This window comes from Cornus florida, unplaced genomic scaffold (assembly GCF_030987335.1).
Source record: "Cornus florida cultivar Cherokee Brave unplaced genomic scaffold, ASM3098733v1 CherokeeBrave_3.0.0_Hap2_Chr10, whole genome shotgun sequence".
NCBI classification, from domain to species: Eukaryota; Viridiplantae; Streptophyta; class Magnoliopsida; order Cornales; family Cornaceae; genus Cornus; species Cornus florida.
Genome location: NW_026775580.1, coordinates 26,319,988 through 26,332,160, shown reverse-complemented (window position 1 = coordinate 26,332,160; position 12,173 = coordinate 26,319,988). Strand labels below are relative to the sequence as shown.

General features: G+C 36.8%; 1 pseudogene; it reads right to left on the bottom strand.

Moving 5' to 3' along the window:
* Positions 1–291: 291 nt before the first annotated feature.
* LOC132280599 (small nucleolar RNA R71) lies at positions 292–390 on the bottom strand (annotated as a pseudogene).
* Positions 391–12,173: the final 11,783 nt, after the last annotated feature.

The window sequence follows — 12,173 nt, the reverse complement described above, 5'->3', positions numbered from 1 at the left end:
CATCACTATGAAATTAAGCCACAAACCATTCAAATGCTTCCTAACTATCATGGGCTTCCAAGTGAAGAACCTTACAAGCATTTGGATGAGTTTCTTGAAGTATGTTCCACCGTAAAATATACGGATATGCTGGAAGAGGTCTTAAGACTCAAACTTTTTCCATTCACCCTAAAAGACAAGGCAAAGTATTGGTTTAACAATCTTAGGCCTTTTTTCAATCACTTCTTGGGCATAAATGCAACAAGAGTTCTTGAAGAAGTACTGTCCAGTTTTTAAGACCAATGCCATGAGAACCTCAATTCGAGAATTTTCACATGGGGATGGAGAAACGTTTCATGAGGCATGGGAACGCTTTAATGAATTGCTTAGGAAGTGTCTACATCATGACATGCCTAAATGGCAATTAGTTCAATATTTCTTTGAGAGCTTATCGGACAATTACAAAGGCATGGTTGATACTTCCATGGGTGGCTTATACATTGATAAGCATGAGGATGACGTGTGGCATCTTTATGAGAGCATGAGTGAAAATTCTTTGCATAGAACATTATCATCCAAGAATGGTAAAAATTCACAGGGTAGGAAGAGTGTTGGCTTACATCAAGTCGACCATTCAAATGAAATAGCCATCGAAATGAAGTCTTTATCTCAAAGGTTTGATCAATTTTTGATTAACCAAAACTCGGTGAACCAAGTATCTTCCGTCCCTAACCATTCTCATCGTACATCAAATGAAACATGTATTACTTGTTCTAGTGTTCTTCATTCTACTTCTTATTATCCTCACGGACAAATGCAAAATGAACCTAATAAATAAGCCAATACAGCTTTTGTGAACCAAGGGAACAATCCTTATGGTACTCATTATAATCCAAGTTGGAGAAATCATCCGAATTTTTCTTGAAAAAACCAAGGAGAGCGTTCAAACCCTTCCCAAGGCGGTTTTCAAGGGAAGTACATTCCACCTCCACTTCAAAACTAAGGATCCCAAGGTTATAGATCTTATCAATCACAAGGGAATCAATTTGCTAACTCTCATTTTCCCAACCAATCTTATTCCTAAGGAAATCCTAGAAGTCCCGCCTTTGAAGAAAAAGTTTTGAATGCTTTGGGCACTTTAGAGGCTAACACACAATTGTTTCATTCCCATTCTCAATCCATTGCAAAGCTAGAAACCCAAGTAGGGCAAATAGCAAGCACTCTTTGTGACGATCCTGGTTTTTAGGCCAGCGTGTCCTGCGATGAGCCGAAGATTTGACCCGATAACTGATCCGATATGCGGAAGCGAAAACAGAAAACAGGACTCTAAGAAGTCAAAGTGACCTTCCATGAGGTCATGAAACTCAATGAGAACTGATGCGGAAGGAAAATGTCAAAATATGACAAATAAACCCCCAGGGGCAAAATAGTTATTTTTAAAAAATGTGGATTCGGGTGCCATCGAGCACACCGCTGGAAGGACAGCGAAAAACTAATCAAGATGGACTCAATAATCGCATGATTCGGAGTCCGGACGAAGGAGAAACGGCATAACGACGAAAAACGGACACTTAAAGCTTTAAGGGCAAAATGGTAATTATTCAGGAAGAACTGGGTGCAACCGAGCACACCGTTGAAAAGACAGCAAAAAATTGGTCAAGTTCAAAAAAAAAATTCACTTGAATCAGAGTCCGAACGAAGGAGAAAAGCCCAAAAGAAGAATTGACGTCGCGGCGGCCCGACGAGGGCCATGGCGCACACGGCGCCCATGCGCGAGCCCATCGGTGCACATGTCAGCGCCCAAAGACATGGCTGGTGGCAGCCCTTGGCTGATGCTACATTTTTTTTGATCTGCCCAGAACTGAGGCATGAAACGGAGGTCAAGACGAGTTTTTCTGGAAAAATATGAAGAAGAAACCCCCCCCTAAAATCGAGTTTTCTACCCGATAACACAAACAGAATCGAAAAAAACTCACTGTGAAATCCCCAAAATGCCCCTAGATAAGAACTGAACAAGAGGGTCATAAAGCTGCTAAATGAAAACTGGAAGCTGAAACTTCACGAGGGATTTCCGGTACCAAGACGACATTTTCTGGAAAAACATAAAGAAGAAACCCCCCCTTAAAATCATATTTTCTATTTAATCATGTCAAAAGAAGAAAATAAAACTGATATGAAAGGTCCATAATGCCCCTAGATCAGAATATGCAAAAAAAAATGCGAAATGAATTCACAAGAGGCTCAAAACACAAACGATAAGGTTTTGCCCGGAAATGATCATGCAAGCAAACGTAACTTACCTATTTGGACGTGTTACAATGGCCCACGACTTAAAAGTACCATTGATACAAAATCCGACCACCAAACGGGCAAAAAGGCAAAAATGGAACTTGGAATGAAAATTCAGAATCCAAAAATACAAAACGGGATCAAATGACCGTTTCGCCCTTGGCCACACTTCAAATATGATTTATGAGACCCTATGAAAGAATGAGAATGGAATTCCCACACCCGATGCAACCATGGTAAAGCAATGACTTGCGATTTTTTAAGATTTTCACAATATTTCATGAAGTTAAAAAGTACATAGAATACAATATAATGTTCATTGGCCTCCGGCCTCATCTCATACATATCAAATACATTGAAAGAAGTGTACTGAAGTACACATTACATACATGGAATCAAATATACATATTTTGACATATAAGTCTACAAAATGGCATTTCATGCTAATATTCGCACGAAATGGAAACTTGAAAGCTACACGACATCCAAGGAATGCTAGGCGACACGAACCAAGTCTTCATACCTGAAATATGCCCCAGTATCGTAGGGGTGAGTAACATAAAGCTATTCGTAGGAAATGAGCATGCATCAACCTAGCATTTTATAATTTTATCACCTTAAGGTGAAACATGTTAAAGGGGTTCACGCCACTTAACGTCCATATCGAAATGAGACTCACGGAGCATCCTAAGCTACCTTAGAGTGTTTCTAGCATAAATCACATCATCTATGCCATTTAAACAATATGGAAGCACGTTATACAAAGCAACAAGATATAGGTTCTTAAAGGTATTAACTTGCAATCTCGAATACAGAAACAACTAAAGTGATCATGTCACCTAATGTCTATGTTCTAAATAAGTCTAAGGAATTATCCTAGGCCATGCTGAACAATCAAACCGCAATTTACAACTTCAATGCAATCTAACCACATAAAAGCATATTATACAAGGCAACAAAATACAATTTCTTAAAGCTATCAGCTTGAAATCTAAAGCACGAAAACAACAGAAGTGGGTCATGCCATCAACGTCTAAGTTATAAATGAATCAATACGATCAATCCTAAGCTTTATTAGAACGTTAAAACACAATTTTCAATATCTATGCAATTTAACCAACATTGGAACTTCCAATATAACGCATAAAGCACAATTTCGCAAAGTTAACATCATGTAACTTAAAATGGAACGACAAATAATAAACAACAAGTTACAACATCTTCTAGTTATCAACTTGAAAATGAAATGTGAAATCAAACAAAGTGGATACTCGGACGTCACGCCGGATCAGACCGATAACAAAGTTACTTTAGGGTTACTAGCCCATGGGTAACCTCCCTATGTGCGCACTAGACCATATAGAGGGACTATCCCCCGTACTAGAACCACGTCCTAGCCATAGTCAAACAACGACATCCCCAAGTTTCCAAAATCAATAAGTTGTGCAACAACACATATATCAACAGGAATATGCAAGATAATCAAGTATCTACTAAGCACAACCAAATTTGGAAACCTATACAATACATGCTCTAAATCCACAACTAATATGATATGATGAATGTCGAATCTTCAGTGTGTGATTCGTTACACGCTATGCATGAAAGATGTTAAAAAAGAAGTGTGCAAATCATTACACAAGGCAACAACATATTCAATAAGGAAAATATATTATCACGAATACAAACATAGTAACTATGTTATCCAATGTTCAAAACATAATCAAATGAATATACAACAAGTCTAAGTCCATGATTTGAATATAGAAACCACTTCTAAAACACAACTAGATCATGGAGCAAATTGATAGAATTTAAATAGATAAACACAATTAAATTCTCTAGATTCCGATTCAATCTCAAATAACCTTAATTTAATACATGTTAAAGGACATGGCATGGTCATCACCTATATCCATTGTAAAACTCAATTAGGTTGTTGGAACAACAAAGTAGAACTTTAATTAAATCATGCTAATTTAATTACCAAGGTTCTAAAACAACTTCTAATAGTCCCAAATTAATATATACTAGTAAACAAGTCATGGCCAATACAAATATCAAGTTAAAACCTTCATTAAGCTAATAGAACCACAAAATAGATTTTAATTAATTCTTTTAATTAAAATCTCTTGATTTTCAAACTTAACCAAATGCTCTCAAATTAACCTATGTTGGAAAACATGCCAAGGACTAATGTAATATCACATTACAAGTTTATTTCATTCAATTTACGACCATGCGAATTAAACCTTCACTAAAGTTAAATATAAAACAAAAGTTGCAATTCTTATGCAATAAATTCTAATTTAATACATGTGAACAACCATACCAAAACTTAATTTTCTAGCATGCCACAATACAATTCCAAGTTGCATATCACCATGAGGATTAAATCTTAAACATGGAATTCAATTAAATAAAAGGTTTCAAAACCTAACCGAATATTCTAAATCAAATATATATGAAACTATATGGCATGTAAATCATGAATATCAAGTCAGAATTTAAATAGAGTGAATAGTGCACTCAAGGCAAATTAATTAATCAAATTAATTAATAATTATTAATTTTCAAAACACCTCCAATCACTTTCAAATTCAACTATGTTGGAGAGCATGCTAAGGCCTAATTTAATATGCTAACACATATAGATTTTAAGCTAGTTAAGGCCATGTGAATTAATCTTTCACCTAAGATAAATATTAAATAAAATTTTTAATACTTATTCAAATGTTCCAAATTTAATTCACGACAATGAGCATATCAAGGGGCAATATAAAATCATGCTACATGTTTAAATCAAGTCATGAGCAACCGGGAAAATTAGATCCCGTACAAGAAAAATAAATAATAAAATCTCTAGATTTTATATTTAATCATGCAAACAAGTAGTATAAGCATCACAACATGCTATATAACAAGAATTTAAACCTAGAACATCTCCTACCTCAATTTGAGATGAAAATCCCAAAGGCCCACCAAAATGGAACGGCTCCGAATCCGATGAAACTACTAGGTTTTGTCAAGGACAACGCCGTGAACATAAACCCCATGAAAGCCCCATCAAAGTCATAACTTGACCTTAAAACCAAACTCAAGAAATGGTCAAAACTGAATTCTAATAAGGGGGAAAGGTAGAGCACGGCGAGGGGAACAACAAACGTTAAGGCCGAAGACTTTTCATCAAGGAAAAGTGAACCAAAAAAGGAGAGAGAAGATGGTAGCACCCCTTGGACTGCCATGGGAGCTCCAGGTCGTGCATGAAGAGGGGAGAAGATGAAAAATGAAATATCTCACCCCCCTTTTATAGAAATCTCAAAAAGTGCCCTGAACGGGCCCCGTCGGGTCCGAAAAAGTAAAATTTGAGCAGACGCGCTCAAATGGCAAAACTTTGTGAACAAAAAAGATTCAAAATGATAAAATATGAACAACAGAAGAAACAGCGTCGAAAATCGAGTCCCGAACAGAAAGTTATACCCAAAACAAGTTTAGCGCAAACTGGGGCCAGAAACCCTGAAACTGGAAAGCATCGACCAGAAGGAAATTCCAAGAGTACACAACTCGACGAAATATGAAAATGAATCCCGTACGAGGATCCAGGTTCAAACAAGACATTTTGCAATAACTTTCACTAATTGCACAATGGCCCCTCCAAAAAGTGAAAACTGTACTTATGGCCCAGAATAAAGATATCTTCCAAAAATATTTTCTTAAAAACCCCTGAAATAAAATTTCTTCAAAAGATATTTACGAAAAACACCCCAAGAAAAGAAAATAATTTCAAAGAACTTTGCATCCATGCTCCTATGGACACTGGGAGCAACCACAGTACTTTCTTGCAAAAGTAAAGATACGTATTTCGTGGAAACCACTCAAGATGGAGATACATGAGTCAAAAACCAACTCCGAACACAAGAAGTGTGGTTACGCCAACAAAATGTCAAACGGGGAATAGACAAAATAGGGAAAAGGACGAAATAGGGAAAATGACGAAAAGTGAATAGTGTCAAAAAACGAAAAATGTGAAAATGACTCGGTCCTCAAAGGAAGTTGTCAATCCATGGAAAAGAGTCTCAGGAGCCAATTCCGAGCACTCGAGATGACACTAAGCAACACGAAACAGAGCTCAGAAAAGAAAATTAAACGAAAAAATTTCATTTGTAAATTTCAGAAAAAAGGAAAGGAAGGCAAATGACTGGGTCATTACAACCTACCCTCCTTAAAGGAATTTTGTCCCCAAAATTAGGAACATACCAGAGAGAACAGAATAATGACCGAACAAAAGGTCAAATCAAAGGACAGCTCACAACGCACTGAAGGACAAATCCTGAAGTCTAAAGATCAACTGAAGGAACGCGAAACCATGAACTGAGGCAACACCTCATACGAATCAGCACGTTAACTCAACGTCAACCACCGAGAGAATCCCAAGAAAACAAAACGTCAAACGCAGTGAAAGAAGAGAGTGGCAAGGAAGTACGAACAGTGACCAGAGCCCGCCCACACTTACTCGTCAGCAAGGTAGCATGACGGTATAAGGCACTAGTTCATAAGATGCCCCAACCAGGTTAACTCTGAGAAACCTATTGATACGGATGACATGAATGTCGAAAATGATTATTACCAAAAGCACCGCGGGAACCAGGCATCTGTGAGAGTTAGGGTAGCTAATCCCAAAACTCTGATAATAATGACACTGGCACCATTATGCTTAAGGCTTTAGATCTAAAAGCCACGATGGAAAAGGAAATGAAACGGTGCCTCCCTGGCCCACGTCTCACTCCACCAGATAAGGAAAAGGAAATGAATCGCAGTCGTCTAAGCTCACATGAGCCTCACTCGCATCAACCAACAGAACAGACAAGAAGGTTCCTTACATGGGTCCTCACAGAATGAATTTCTCCTACCCAAGGAAAAAACTCGTGAAATAAGAACGCATCCAAGGGATACGATAGATCCTAAGAGACAATGCAAAAACCTGACATAAAGTAAACAAGTAGCATGCAACATAGCATAACTATCTACTCACACAAGTAGTAAACAAGTTGCCACATAAACAAATAGGCATGCTATCAAATCAAACATGTTATCAAGAAGCACGCAGACATGTTATCACACCAGAACATGATAGTGACACAGAACATGTTATCAGGAAGCATATATACACATAAAGTATGCTTAACAAATAATAGATGTCTCAAAACACCTAAGCCTGTGAACATGTTATCATACAAGACATGTTATCAAGATATAAATGATAATCAAAGCAAAACAACGTGAGTATGATATGCACCCAAAACCCATCGTCCTAAGGTTTTTGAACCTAGGAGCTCTGATACCACCTGTGACGACCCTGGTTTTTAGGCCAGCGTGTCCTGCGATGAACCGAAGATTTGACCCAATAACGGATCTGATATGCGGAAGCGAAAACAGATAACAGGACTCTAAGAAGTCAAAGTGACCTTCCATGAGGTTATGGAACTCGATGAGAACTGATGCGGAAGGAAAAAGGTCAAAATATGACAAATAAGCCCCCAGGGGTAAAATAGTTATTTTTGAAAAATGTGGATTCAGGTGCCATCGAGCACACCACTAGAAGGACAACGAAAAACTAATCAAGATGGACTCAAGAATCGCATGATTCGGAGTCCGAACGAAGGAGCAATGGTATGACGACAAAAAATGAACACTTAAAGCTTTAAGGGAAAACTGGTAATTATCCAGGAAGAACCGGGTGCAACTGAGTACACCGTTGGAAAGACGGTGAAAAATTGGTCAAGTTCAAAAAAAAATTCACTTGAATTGGAGTCCGGACGAAGGAGAAAAGCCCAAAAGTATAATTGACATCGCGACAGCCCGACGAGGGCCATGGCGCACACGGCGCCCATGCGTGAGCCCACCGGCCCGCATGTCGGCGCCCAAAGACATGGCTGGTGGTAGCCCTTGGCTGCTGCTACATTTTTTTTGATCTGCCCGGAACCGGGGCTTGAAACGGAGGTCAAGACGAGTTTTTCTGGAAAAACATGAAGAAGAAACCCCCCCTAAAATCGAATTTTCTACCCAACTAAGCGGACCGAATCAAAAAAAACTCACTGTGAAATCCCCAAAATGCCCCTGGATCAGAACTGAACAAGAGGGTCATAAAGCTGCTAAATAAAAACTGGAAGCTAAAACTACACGAGGGATTTCCGGTACCAAGACGACATTTTCTGGAAAAATACAAAGAAGAAATCCCCCTAAAATCATGTTTTCTATTCAACCATGTCAAAAGAAGAAAATAAAACTGATGTGAAAGGTCTATAATGCCCCTAGATTAGAATATGTAAAAAAAATGCGAAATGAATTCACAAGAGGCTCAAAACACAAACGATAAGGTTTTGCCCGGAAACGACCATGCACGCAAACATAACTTACCTATTTGGAACCACCGATACAAAATCCGACCCCCTAACGGGCAAAAAGGCAAAAATGGAACTTGGAATGAAAATTCGGAATCCAAAAATACAAAACGGGATCAAATGACCGTTTGGCCCTTGGCCACACTTCAAACATGATTTATGAGACCCTATGAAAGAATGAGAATGGAATTCCCACACCCGATGCAACCATGGTAAAGCAATGACTTGCGATTTTTTAAGATTTTCACAATATTTCATGAAGTTAAAAACTACATAGAATACAATATAATGTTCATTGGCCTCCGGCCTCATCTCAAACATATCAAATACATTGAAAGAAGTGTACTTAAGTACACATTACATACATGGAATCAAATATACATATTTTAACATATAAGTCTACAAAATGACATTTCATGCTAACATTCGCATGAAATGGAAACTTGAAAGCTACACGACATCCAAGGAATGCTAGGCGTCACGACCCAAGTCTTCGTACCTGAAATATGCCCCAGTATCATAGGGGTGAGTAACATAAAGCTACTCGTAGGAGATAAGCATGCATCGACCTAGCATTTTATAATTTTATCACCTTAAGGTGAAACATGTTAAAGGGGTTCACGCCACCTAACGTCTATATCGAAATGAGACTTACGGAGCATCCTAAGCTACCTTAGAGTGTTTCTAGCATAAATCACATCATCTATGCCATTTAAACAATATGGAAGCACGTTATACAAAGCAACAAGATATAGGTTCTTAAAGGTATTAACTTGCAATCTCGAATACAGAAACAACTAAAGTGATCATGTCACCTAACGTCTATATTCTAAATAAGTCTAAGGAATTATCCTAGGCCATGCTGAACAATCAAACCACAATTTACAACTTCAATGCAATCTAACCACATAAAAGCATATTATACAAGGCAACAAAATACAATTTCTTAAAGCTATCAGCTTGAAATCTAAAGCACGAAAACAACAGAAGTGGGTCATGCCACCTAACGTCTAAGTTATAAATGAATCAATAGGATCAATCCTAAGCTTTGTTAGAACGTCAAAACACAATTTTCAATATCGATGCAATTTAACCAACATTGAAACTTCCAATACAACACATAAAACACAATTTCGCAAAGTTAACATCATGTAACTTAAAATGGAACGACAAATAAGAAACAACAAGTTACAACATCATCTAGTTATCAACTTAAAAATGAAATGCGAAATCAAACAAAGTGGATACTCGGACGTCACGCCGGATCAGACCAACAACATAGTTACTTTAGGGTTACTAGCCCATGGGTAACCTCCTTATGTGCGCACTAGACCATATAGAGGGACTATCCCCCGTACTAGAACCACGTCCTAGCCATAGTCAAACAATGACATCCCCAAGTTTCCAAAATCAATAAGTTGTGCAACAACGTATATATCAACCGGAATATGCAAGATAATCAACTATCTACTAAGCACAACCAAATTTGGAAACCTATACAATACATGCTCTAAATCCACAACTAATATGATATGATGAATGTCAAATCTTCAGTGTGCGATTCGTTACACGCTATGCATGAAAGATGTTAAACACGAAGTGTGCAAATCATTACACAAGGCAACAATATATTTAATAAGGAAAACATATTATCACGAATACAAACATAGCAACTATGTTATCCAATGTTCAAAATATAACCAAATAAATATACAACAAGTCTAAGTCTATGATTTGAATATAGAAACCACTTCTAAAATACAACTAGATCATGGAGCAAATTGATAGAATTTAAATAGATAAACACAATTAAATTCTCTAGATTCCGATTCAATTCCAAATAATATCAATTTAATACATATTAAAGGGCATGGCATGGTCATCACCTATATCAATTCTAAAACTCAATTAGGTTATTGGAACAACAAAGTAGAAATTTAATTAAATCATGCTAATTTAATTACCAAGGTTCTAAAACAACTTCTAATAGTCCCAAATTAATATATACTAGTAAACAAGTCATGGCCAATACAAATATCGAGTTAAAACCTTCATTAAGCTAATGGGACCACAAAATAAATTTTAATTAATTCTTTTAATTAAAATCTCTTGATTTTCAAACTTAACCAAATGCTCTCAAATTAACCTGTGTTGGAAAACATGCCAAGGACTAATGTAATATACATTACAAGTTTATTTCATTCAATTTACGACCATGCAAATTAAACCTTCGCTAAAGTTAAATATAAAACAAAAGTTGCAATTCTCATGCAATAAATCCCAATTTAATACATGTGAACAACCATACCAAATTAATTTTCTAGCATGCCACAATACAATTCCAAGTTGTATATCACCATGAGGATTAAATCTTAAATATGGAATTTAATTAAATAAAAGGTTTCAAAATCTAACTGAATATTCTAAATCAAATATATGTGAAACTATATGTCATGTAAATCAAGAATATCAAGTCAGAATTTAAATAGAGTGAATAGTGCGCTCAGGGCAAATTAATTAATCAAATTAATTAATAATTACTAATTTTCAAAACATCTCCAATCACTTTCAAATTCAACTATGTTGGAGAGCATGCTAAGGCCTAATTTAATATGCTAACACATATTGATTTCAAGCTAGTTAAGGCCATGTGAATTAATCTTTCACCTAAGATAAATATTAAATAAAATCTTTAATACTTATTCGAATATTCCAATTTTAATACACGACAATGAGCATATCAAGGGGCAATATAAAATCATGCCCAAGGATATCAAATCAATTAGCAATAAACGAACACAAAATATAATTAAGAAAACAGGAATAAATAAATTGCTGAAAAGAAACTAGAATGATAAACCAAAACTGGAAACCTTAGAATAAAATTTTTTAAATAAATAATTAGTCTGATACACCCAACTTCTCCAATTCTAATACAACTCGGGAATCCATCTCTAATGGACCACTAATAATAATCCAAACTGTAATGGAAGCTACTTAAAGAACATCCAGAGTAAACCATGGAGGAAAGTCCTACGTCGTCGGAAGAGTGAGTAGTAGTCTTTGCTCAGCACGATCATGTCTAAGTCTGGAACTGACAAGTACCTGAAAAATAGAGGTGGGTCAGGCCCACGAACAAGTTCTAACCTACTACAATCCAAGCAGAGACTCGATACGCATATACATTCTAACCAACTCAACAATAACTAAATAGACCGTAGATATGTATATTCATACTACAAGACTCTCACTGGACTATGGAGAGGGCCTCAACCTGAATAGAAGGCAACATGCGAAAACGCACCCATAGGTGGGCATGAGTACCTAGACCTAACAGGGTACACCTCAACCTTTCATATCCAGCTACGCATCCTACTGCATATACGCACCCTAACCAACGAGCCTGAGACTCAAGCTCATCTCGTGGTACCATAAAAACATATTTAAAATCCATACATATCCATCCACAAGAAATCCAATAAATCGTTCAGTTTATTCAGCTGC